At 33.5% G+C, this 12500-nt stretch overlaps 2 long non-coding RNA genes across 3 annotated transcripts in view; one reads left to right on the forward strand and one right to left on the reverse strand.

Annotated features, from left to right (window-relative positions):
- Positions 1–12500, reverse strand: part of LOC136834949 (uncharacterized) — a 117450-nt gene that overhangs the window by 95594 nt on the left and 9356 nt on the right. The gene's annotated exons all lie outside the window — the stretch shown is intronic.
- LOC136834951 (uncharacterized) overlaps positions 6104–12500 on the forward strand; it is a 207905-nt gene continuing 201508 nt past the window's right edge. Inside the window, exons 1-2 of the long non-coding RNA XR_010851936.1 lie at positions 6104–6384; positions 12087–12195. This is a non-coding gene — a long non-coding RNA (uncharacterized lncRNA). The remainder of the gene's footprint in view (positions 6385–12086; positions 12196–12500) is intronic.

The following is a 12500-nucleotide window of genomic DNA, read 5'->3' on the forward strand; positions in this document are numbered from 1 at the left end:
GCTTAACCGAGTAATCACGATTTTAGGGATAAGTAAAAAAAAAACACCGCTTTCTATCTTCAATGTTATGACTTGGTACCATGATAGTTAATAATGCTCAGTCATGATGCCATGCATTACTACTAATCATAACATCTTAAAACAAGCAGATATGCAAGCCACTACAAGGAAATATATATATATTGTTATAATGTATAATCCGCTAAGTAAATAATACAGCCCTGTAAACCAATTCGTGCAGAAAGAGAAATAAAATATGCTGACAGTATTCATTCAAAGATTTCTTATTTGCAACTACACATTATTCGCAAGGTGTTACCGGGTGCTTGTGGCTTTAGTCACGCGAGAATTTTAGAAGCACTGAATTAATGTGTACTGGGAACCTACTTTACTGTTACCAGGGTTAATTCGTGAATGCCAAGTGAGTCCTATTACCTTCTAAAGAAGACGTTGTGGGAAAAAATCATTAATTATTTTTTTAAAAACAGATATTCCATGTTCTTTCATTCTAACAAGCTATTTGCAGTTTAACTGATTTCGCATTGAAATTACTCTGTTTGTTGGCTGAATGATTTAGGAGCATATTTCACTCTAAGAAAATTCGGTTACAACAAATGAATTATCCTAAATTAGTTTAAGAAACATTTTTTATCTTCTGCTTATGAAAGTAAAAATAAAACATGTGGTTAACAGCTGTAGCATATTACATCAAAACTCATCGCACATTTACAGGTGCCAAGAATAGCTTTGGCACCTGAGCACTTGAAAGTTGTAAAGACAAATCAAGAAAATATCATTAAAGTTGACGTGGTAATAAATCTGAGTAACAGATCTGCCCAAGATATAAATGCCAAAGTGAAAAGTAAATAAAATTAAGAAAATAATACACAATAAGCGAATATGAATTGTTCAAACTAAGCAACAATAATAAACAAAGTTTTAAAAAGGTTATTGGATTTAAATTTCCAAAGTAAACCTATAAATAGATGTAACTCTTGTAAATAATTTTCGCACTTTGCACTCATTATTGCTCAAAGCGAAATCCCACCACGTTACTTACACTCTAACAATTATGATAACCAAACGTTTTATCCTTAGTTAATTACGTACACCAAATCGAAACATACAAATACACAAGACGCTAGCTTGCGCATAAATATAAATACATATATAAAAACATTTGACAATATGTTTTTCTTTTTCAAAAATATTCCGTAAAATCTTTTACTCCTCAACAGAGACAGGAAATGAAAGAAATGCTTGAGGAATTTTAGCTCTACAGTTTCACCCTCCAATGGGCGTCTTTGGGAGCACTTTACAGTGCTTCCAAAGACGCCCGTTGGAGGATAAAACTGTAGACCTAAAATTCATCATGTCTTTCTTTCATTTCCTGTTTCTGTTGAGGAGTTACACGTAAAATATTTTAAATATATATATATATATATATATATATATATATATATATATATATATATATATATATATATATATATATATATGCATCTATATATATACATATATATATATATATACACATACATACTAGCTGACCAACCCGGCGCTGCCAGGGAAAACTGAATGAAACTGATAAACTATCCCTCTCTCTCTCTCTCTTTCCCTCTTTCTCCTCCCTAACACCCCCTCTACTCTCTCTCTCTCACTTCCTCGCCCCCTTATCTCTTTCTCTCTCTCTCTTTCTCCTCCCTAAGACCCTCTCTACTCTCTCACTTCCTCTCCCTCTCACTCTCTCTCTCTCTCTCACTCTCTCCCTTTCCTGTTAAGATAGTTGCTCCAATTATATTGTCCAGCATTTTTTATATTTTACATTTCACCCCTTCTCACACCTCCCCCCCTTCCTATCGGGGCTGAACTTGGACTTAGAGGGCATCAGGAGTGTGGATTAGACACTAATATCTGTCGTTTTTGTTATTTTTACTTGTCACCTCCTTCCGACCCCCGCCCCCTTTGGTGCTAGTGATGTCTTAACCCCTTCACATTATTCTTTTCCAGATAGTAAGTCATATGTATACCGAAATTAGGTATGATGAACCTTTAGAGTTTATTTAGTTACTATGATAAACCTTTAGAGTTTATTTAGTTACTAAGTCTACGCCAGAACCAGTCGCGTTCCAAGGAAGCCCTTCCCACCCCAACCCCCTTCAGTGCCCTTTGGTGCTTGTGATGTCTTACCCCTACAGTATTCTTTTCGAGATAGTAAGTCACACGTATACCAAGTTTGGTTGAATTTGCTCAATGCATTTCAGAGTTATGGTGGAACATTCACACACACGTACATACATCCATTTTTATATATATAGATAAATATAAATACATACATACATATATATATATATATATATATATATATATATATATATATATATATATATATATATATATATATATATATATATATATATATATATATATATATATATACTCGTATATATAACCTCAAGATTCATTCAGACTTGACGGTTACTGGGTACATGCCAACAATACCTGACATTCCCTGTTAATCTGACACTAAGTACTAATCAAACCAACACTGCATTTTTTTTATTTGCTTATTCATCCTCATGCATACCACGTGGGTATGTGAATTCATTTAGGCGAAATATATGCATTTTGCTTTTATTTATTTCCTTAAATAGTCTCCTCAATAACCACTAGTTTTCCTTCGTTCAATTACTTTCAATTACATGTCTTATTCGTCCAGTCTCTCCTTTTCCTGTCCTCATATATCGGTATAAGTTCCAGTTATTGGAATTCTTGGTTACCAGTTATGTAAATAAGTAGGCTATGTGAGTAAAAGAATCGAGAGAAACACATTTCGAAACAAAAGCTCCAATTTGTGAAGAGGTTTCGTATTTTATAGGGTAAATGTTTCTAAAAATGCCTTGCCTTCGAAAACTAGACAGTGTTCCCAAAATATGACTCGATTACTAGCTAGAAAATATTTGTTTCTTTTGAATCTGAGGAGTAAAAGCACAGTAATTTACAATCGCTATGTCTTCTAGTCTTTTGTTGCCCACGAGACTATAGATTTCTTTTCATAACATTAACCTCATCAACACAAGTATGCATACGTTTTATTGAGAGTATAAGTATTTGATAAAAGATTAGTACCGGTACAGACGAAAAAAATTATCAGTATCGATGTGGGTGAATACTACTTGTCAGCGTCACGAAAAGTAGACATTAGTTGTTTCAACCGGATACGTGAACGTAGCTGTCTTCATGCTTTGAAACGACAAAGTTTGTAGTACCACCTAGGAACACAATCAGTCTTTTAAGGCAGTTGTGATCTCAGTTTTGTGAAATCTGTCATTTAAATCTCGAAAGCATGTCTAAAAATGATAACGGGACGGACTCTTTCATTGGAATCTCTGACTTTCCGCGGATCAGTTTTATTTTATTCCCTTTAGATGTATGGTGTGGAACCTACAGTCCCCCATGAACTTAGAACATCATTGTGATCAACTGCCTTTGCATCAGACTATAATGTTTTTACTAAATTTTCAAGAGGTTTTCATCCATTTATTCATATATTCTTTAAATAAGGAGGGGGTTTATCTCCTTTATTCGATCTGCAGGTTAGCATGAAAGATGGGAAGGGGATTCCCTCCCCGGCCACGTCAAAGCATTAGCCTAGGCAATACAAGCGAGGAATACTAATACTCCAGAGGTAAGGCATTTAAAGTGATGTCTTATCCGCACTGTTACCCCTAAAAGTTAACTTTGGGTGCTCTCTGTCCCGTGACTACACGTCGTAGCGTGGTGTACAGAGGAAAAACCCCTCCCGACCTGGGCTATTCAGTAACTTCAGCATTTCCCTAGATAACCTTTTTGGAGTAAAAACTAATTTAGCCTTTTTTTTACAGGTACATTTTTACACATCTGTTTGTGGATTTATAATGTTTTCTGTAATGAACAACGTAGCAGGGATAACTCATTACTAGGTTACAGATTTTAAGGAAAAGGTTCTTTGAATATAAAAGACCTATATGCACTCGTTTAAAGAAAATAGTTTTTGTACATGAATATAGTAAAAAATTAGTTTTTACTATAATCTTAGGCTACTGTAAGCTTTCTCTCCAGAACTTACTTAGAGTCCTTTGTAGTTATTATTTTGGCTACAGGAGGTTCCATCCTTCGCCTGCCTTTATCGCTAGTTGGACTGAACCTACCTCAGCTTTAACTTACAATAATCAGTGTAAAAACATTTATCATTTCTTTGAAAAAACTTTTTAGAATTAATTTTTAGAAAGTATGTTCAAAACTCACTATATAAAGGGTCTGAAATAATATCAGGTTTATTTTTACCATATTTTACAAAAACTATTTCCCTAATTTTTCCCGTCATGGGGTTGATTCCATCTCTGGTTACCTGATGGTCACCGGGTTTTGACGGTTACCTATTAAATGGCATGGATATAGTAACTTTAGAATGAGATTTGGTGTCTTTCACAATCCATGATTGCTAAATAATTCAACCGAAGTCAAAATCATCAACCCTGTTGTTGTGTTTTAAAAATTGTGTTTGTCAGGAGCTGAGATTCCTAAATGGAAGTGATATGTATTTAGAATAAGTGTTCGAAGGGAGATCACATTTTCCATGTAGCTTTTTCTCTTTTTACCTTGTAACGTAGTAATCAGGTGCTACATAATTAATGAACTATCAGCTTCCATAATGTCTAGCTTCTCTACATCCACGTATAGTATGTTACGAAACCATGAGTTCCATCTCTCCCCCCCCCTCCCCCCCGCTCGTGAAAAAAGATATTCAGCATATCTTTTTACCAGGAAAACAAGAAAAAAAATTATTTAAGTTCAAGTGTAAAAGTTATAAGGTTCAAAAAGGAACTGATAAAAGGTCTAACAGCGTTTCTATTCCATATCATACATAGACCTACCATCATATTTTTATTTTTACCTGTACCCTCTCCTTACTCTTACAATCTTTCATCTTCATTTTCTACTACTTCCTTATACTGTACATTTACTTATGTTTCATTTACTTCCCTGCTTTTCTATGCCTCTAAAGCACATGAGGTTACTGGAATCTTTGGGTACGATGTCAGTAGAATGAATATGCTTTATTTCACTCCAGTGCGTGGGATCTGAATGACTATGTAGTTCAAGGGACTGCTTAGAAAGGGCAAGCTGTCAAAAGCATTAAACATCATTTCCAATGTAAATCTAATTTACGCAGTTTCGAAGGGAAGAACTTCGCTTGCGTTCGTTCAAAGGTTTCTAGGAAATGGCTTCGTACTCTTTTATGCGCTCATTGATCTTTCAGTATGTTATGTTTATAATTTTTATTGTCAAGTTACTGTTCGGAATATTCAAGTTCTGGATACAGGTTGTATTTCATTTATGTAAATAAAATCATTTAAAAAATTTACTTTCATAGCTTGGATCTAACTTTTATATATGAAATTATTATTGTAAAATTAAATAAACTTACGGCACACAGGAATTCATCTGGGAGGGTAATGACTTTTTCGTGTGTAAATTGTGCAGATAACGTAGAATGGCGTATGCAACTTACATGACGTTAATAACATTATTCAATGTAAAATCCCTCTGCTATTCAAAACAGTCATTCCAATGTTGTCTCGTGTACCCTTGTGTCGGATTAATGAAATTCTATACAATGTAAAATTCTTCGTAGAGGAAAAATTTTAGAGGTTCCATAACCATAGTCCGACCACCAAAAGCGAAGACAAAAGGAACATTATTGTTGTCTGAGAATGATATTACAGTTGCGAAAGAAGAAACCAGTCAAAATGATGGTTGACAGTACTCACGGGAATATGGACCAGTATACACGCACGCTAAACAATTCTACAGTGAAAAATTCACTTCAGACCTCTCAGAAGAATCAAAGAGGAAACTAAAGTGTGAATTCAAAACTTAAGCATGTTAAGAACGCATAATAATTAAAAATTATTGTTGATATTACATTACAAGGGACAGAAATATATCTTGCAAGATAATTTCGAAAACACGCACAAACAAAAAAGGAGAAATCTCTCCATAATCTCGTCACCTACCGTATGACGTCACACAGGCGGGAAAAGTCAAATGACTCGAGCGGATAACGGACAACAAGCGACTGCACAGTACTTCATCTCGAATGTCACTGATGATTAAATTGCGTAAAGCTAATGTTTCAATAACCAAAATCGCTCTGCTGCTTAGCATCAACAGAATTAGGCCTACTGTTCAGCGGATGATAGTGAAAATAAGGTGCTAGTTGATGCACAAATCACTCGGTAAAGAAAATATTGATGGAAACAAGGACTGTGCGGTTCTATCCGCAGATATCCATCAAGGATCAGGAAATGGCTCGACATACAGTGACTAATACTTAAAGAGGTAAGGTGGATAGAATGTCCGTACTAGGTCTAGAAATTTATTCACAGTAGGTTCTTTGTAAGTAATTACAGTGATATAAAGTTATCGTAAAAGTATAGTGCAAACTTTCGGATAAATGTTTATAGGCCTAATACTGCAGATTTACGCATCATTATCATTTTCGTTCTTTTCATCAGACTTTCCTCTTGCCGTGTAGACCTATGCAAACATCTTTTGAATCTAAAATATGTGAAATAACCCTGTAGTGCCTCTAGGTACCGCTATCAGTATCCTGTTATTGTTGTACTACAGTTTTATTGCTATCAGTGACTATTATTAGTGTACTAAGGTTTAGCCTACTGCTTTTAATACTGTAGCATGTTCATCGCATCGGAGTTGACATCAGCTCAACGAAATGTTTCCCATGCGACGGTTGACATAAAAGTTTACAAGATGATTATCAAACCACCCAGTTTTAATAAAACTGGGTGGTTTGATAACATCTTGTAGACTTATACGTGAGTACGTCAAGCCGGTTTGATCAAATAACTAGTTTGACAAAAAATATGAACGTGAATGGGGGTGGGGGCTTTAGACCTAATGTGCGTAACTTTATTTAACACTAATGAAAATTATATTTATTTACCATCTAGCTTTGACTTAACCCAAAATTCCAAATGAATATGGAGAAATTTTAAAATAAAAAAAAATATGCTATGAATAAATAATTTGCTGCAATACCTTTCATGTAACAATTACAAAGGAGGCTAAAATTTTGTATTCGTGTTTTTACCAACGTTTACAAATGCTACTTTGATGAAAATAGCAATTATTACAAATGGTCATAACCTCGGATGCATAATATCATCTTTTAATTAAATAAGATATGGCTACAGTATCATAGTAAAACGAAATACACTTAAAAACTAGAACCAACCGTGATAATCAATGTATGAGGTGGCGTTATGCATTTATGAAAAAATTGCAAAATAGCATTTTTATTGGCTACTGTCCGAAAGAGACTCTATACTACGGAAACAATTAAGCTAAGCTTTTCGGGGTATTTACAAGATCATTATCCAATATAAGAGAGAGAGAGAGAGAGAGAGAGAGAGAGAGAGAGAGAGAGAGAGAGAGAGAGAGAGAGAGGGGCTGTTCATCTAAAATATCTTGTAACATAGGATGATACTGTGAGAATGAAACTTAACCTGTAATTGTAGTAAAAAAAAAAAAAGAAAGGTGTGCAATAATAGCTACATCAGATCTAATTACGTCAAGTAATTAAAAAGTTTTCTGTCGCACGAAATTCTGACATCACTCTGCAACCCATTCGCATGATTGCGTTGAAGCGCCAAATCTTATGACGAAGCCATTTATAGCCTACGACTGTTATTTAGGGTCGGATGTCCTCTTAGACTTTACCTCTTTGGTCTTCCTTAGATTGTTATTAGTATTTTTGCTATTGCTGATAAAACAGCAATAGCATACTAATAGTAGTATTCTTTTCCTCAGAATCTAGTACAATATACTTAACCTTTGTTTACGACTCTGAATAGTCTTCGTCTCCTAGTGTCATCTAACGCATGTACCAAGATGCTCGTACCAAGCGCTACTAGTAACTCCTCGGCATCGTTGAAATCTGACTGAATAATAATTATTGCTTAAACAAATTAACTGGGTTTCGACGAAAATTATTAGTTACGAAAAACTTCACTCGAATGGCCCAGAGTTTCCACCGGAATTTATCAACTGTATATGACGATCAAGCCGTATACCTTCAGCAGAACAATGATATTGAAATTATCAATTCAAACTGAAGCTAACGAAGAAGTGAAAACAAAGTACTTCTGAAGCGTTTCTTTTACAACTTTACATTATGCCAAAATGTTTTATGCTACAAGACAGTCCTAAGTTTCAATAAGAATCATAAATGACCGCGTCGACATTTAACTAAATACGTTTAATGGTGTTTAAAAAATCAAGACGTGTAATCTATCATTTATAAGTACATTTTACTTGCTGATGCGGACGCTAATATTTAAACTGAAACTGATCAAAAATAGAATGACCAGAGCATGACTAACGTTTGGAAAGAGACTTTGAAAAATTATTTCGTAGAACTGGTATCAACCTGTCAAATTTTGGAAAGACGACTTGGGGAATATCAGTCTCACGATGAAGACATCAAAGAAGTCAAGTCTTCGTGTCGAGTGCTAACAGCAGGTCTTAATTGATACAGGAACCCGTCAGGGTATACGATATTAAAGGAATGCAAAAGATGATTGAAGCTTCTGTTAGAGCATTTAGACGAGAAACAGACAAGAGGATCCTGGGAAATCTAAAGAAGTTCATTTTTATACTACACTTATGCACAGACCTATATGGTCATGCGAGAAGTATATAGTAAAATAGATTCAAAGCAGTGAAATAACATCAACTCCCGCACATTTTCTTCCCTGTTACAAGCGCACGCACACAAACACTTACATACACAAACACTTGCATACAATATATATACATATTTATATATATACACAGGTAAAATGGTCATAACATCGTCATATGTAGAGTTGGAAAGACTATTTTATAAATATGAATTTGAAGCTTTTCATCTCAACGGTGATACCTTCGGTTACGTGCCTCTTAATAAACTGTTCCTAAAATGACAAGAAAAAGTAGAGAGAATAATTGCGATATCTGTATCTTTTATCACCCAGTTACCTGCATAACGACTGAATTTACTGCATGAAAACATTCTCTACGTACAAGATGCACAAACTGCGTATAACGGAATTAGGTGTGCCTAGTTTAGCAATAGATTTCCTCCATTCTTTCAAAATGACCAAATCATCTGTGATTCTTCGTTTCACCTCTTCCAACATTTTAAATACTATGTTTCTCCAAATTTTTCTCTCTTTCAAATATTATTACATACGATGTATTAAACAATAAGTTTATCTAACAGCTGCAATATTTCTTCGTTCACCATCTTCATTTCACCTCAACGATGATTTATTTACTACAGATTCGATTCCTAAGGGGCAATCTGATTTTCAAACAAGATTAAACAACGTAACAGTAATAGTCAGATCCGACATACTTTAGCATTGCAACATTCACGTGCGTCGCGATTCCTGAATTCAATCAAATAAAACCTCTTTGGTAAAGCTAATTCCAAACAGTTCTACCAGTAACTGACAATGGCAGCATCCAATTTTGGTTTTATTAAAAAATGTTTCTATGCCGGGCTTCAATAATTATCGACCAATGATTATTCATAAAAAAAAAGTTGTACCGAATTACCATCTGAGTGTAATCATTTTTCGATTTGGATAAAAATGACAACTTTTTTATTTTGAGGTCGTTAAAGTTATTGTTGGTGTTTTAAACAAATAATTGTATGCTGGGTTTTCATTCAAGTGATTGTTTTATACTACAATGCTAATAGTACATTGTTTTGTCTATTATGTTTTCCAGAGATCATTATAAGTTTATTTTTAGATCATGCAAGGTAAATCTGTGCATGAGTTTAATATATATACTTGAAGAGGAAAATGATTTTGATTGCGTTTATTGACCAGTTCAGATTAGCCTAAATCCCATATATAATTTCTCGGAATTTCTTGAAATAAACACTTCCTTACTGGTAAAAACGTAAATATTACGTAAATTCTTGATAAAACCCAAAAGAAAAAATAGTAATAATATTATGAAAATAATATACCTAAAGAAATTATAGACTGCGTAGTAACAAGAGTCAACCTTTATGCGCATGCGCGTCCGAGTGAGTTGCCGAGAGAGCGCAGATTTTCATGCTACAGAAAACTTCTTAATTACTTGACGTAATTAATTCTGATGTATCTATTATTTCACACCTCTTTCTTTTGTTAATCTAATTAAAAGTTGGGCTTCAATCTCCCAATAACCTCATCATGCGACTCAAGACATTGTAACTTCCCATACGCCTCCTCCTTATTCTCTCTCTCTCTCTCTCTCTCTCTCTCTCTCTCTCTCTCTATATATATATATATATATATATATATATATATATATATATATATATATATATATATATATATATATATTTATAGATGTATTCACTAGTACGTCAGGTAGTGTCTTCGTTCAAATAATTGGAACCAAGCGTTATATCATATAATGTCTTATATTAAGTTTCAGATCTGTAATTATCCAAGAACATCCAAATAAGGTGAGAGTCATTGTCAGCTTTAATGAGAATTACTTTCTACAGCACATTACTCAATCGCTTGCCGTAGCTCAAGTACCCACATGATAGTATTGCAGCGTCATAATTCTAAGCAGTGTTAGACCTCAATACTACAATTTAAGAAACATCTTTTCTCAACATTTTAGAAGCAAAATAACGGGCAATAATTTCATCCACAACACTGTGCTTCATTTATTTCAAATAGATCACTCTTTTATATAAAAAAATTTAAGTTTATATAATCATAATAAATGAAACAGAATTTTTCTTCGTAACATACAGAATAATCAACAGAGAATATCAAAGTTGCTCTGTACTCAAACGAACACATGTGTTGCATTGCAACTGGTAAATTAAAAAAGCATGCTATAATCAGCTTGTCTCCGGCTCGGCTTAGGCTATGCCGTTTTTGTGGCTGGCGACTTTTTTGTGGATATTTTTTTTAGGAATTCCATGACGACTTTATATCATTTAATGATTTACTGCGAATATATAAAATTCGCCAAAAGCCAAAACACAAAAAGTAGTCCGGTGCGGGTGCCTTTTATAGTTTATTGTGACCTACTTCGCAATTTTACATTAACGATTTCTCTCTCTCTCTCTCTCTCTCTCTCTCTCTCTCTCTCTCTCTCTCTCTCTCTCTCTCTCTCTCTCTATATATATATATATATATATATATATATATATATATATATATATATATATATATATATATATATATATATATATATATATCTTTTTCTCTGCATCTTTTCCCACTTCTATTTGGGGTCGATGTTTCTGACAGCTTTCCTCCACCTGGCTCGGTCAAACACATCGTCCTCTGACAACTGCTTGCTTCTCAGGTCTTCTGTAACTACATCCATCCACCTTCGCTTCTTCGGTCTTCCTCTCGCTCTCCCACCAGTCACTTCCATCTGCATCACTCTCCTCACTACATAGGCTACGTCTCACTCCATTCCCATCACATGGCCATACCACTGCAGTCTTCTTTCCTGGGCCTTCTTTCACAGTTCTACGACTTTAGCAGTTCCTCTTATTCCTTCATTCTTGACCCTGTCCATTTTTGTCACTCCACACATCCATCTAAGCATTTTTGTCATGTGAAGTGACAATAATCGACAGGATCAAGGATGAAACAATAAGAGGAACTACTAATGTTGCAAAACTATATATATATATATATATATATATATATATATATATATATATATATATATATACTATATATATTCGTCTAATAAGAAAACATGTCAGGCTTACTACGTAACTTTTATTTTATCATTACCTCTGTTTAGCTTTCTTGATACCGTACTATTTTGATGTAAATAGTTTATTATAATTTTCTATAAAAATAATTTTATATTTTCATGATTCTTTTGGCGGAAACTGCATAAATGCTATTTATTCGCTAGAACTGTTAGTTATCTGTCTTGTGTTTGGTGTTCTCATACCTTTCTTAATTGTATATATATAGTGGCGTTATAATTTTCAGATTAGTTGTGGTCATGATTCCCTGAGCATCAGTCCTTCGAGTAAACCTAAAAATAAACTACGAAGCTTCGATTTCTTAACTTCCCGGAGAACCAATGAAAGTGGAAAGTGTGAGTAATTTCTATCTTCATGAATGTTATCCTTTAATGCATAGAGGCCTATATGTGTGTATATATATATATATATATATATATATATATATATATATATATATATATAAATATTATATATATATATATATAAATATATATATATATATAAATATTATATATATATATATATATATATATATATATATATATATATATATATACACACACACATATATATATATATACACACATATATATATATATTATATATATATATATATGTATATATATATATATATATATGACTTTTTTTAAAACTTTTT

Source organism: Macrobrachium rosenbergii, chromosome 4 (genome assembly GCF_040412425.1).
Source record: "Macrobrachium rosenbergii isolate ZJJX-2024 chromosome 4, ASM4041242v1, whole genome shotgun sequence".
Classification (NCBI taxonomy): Eukaryota; Metazoa; Arthropoda; class Malacostraca; order Decapoda; family Palaemonidae; genus Macrobrachium; species Macrobrachium rosenbergii.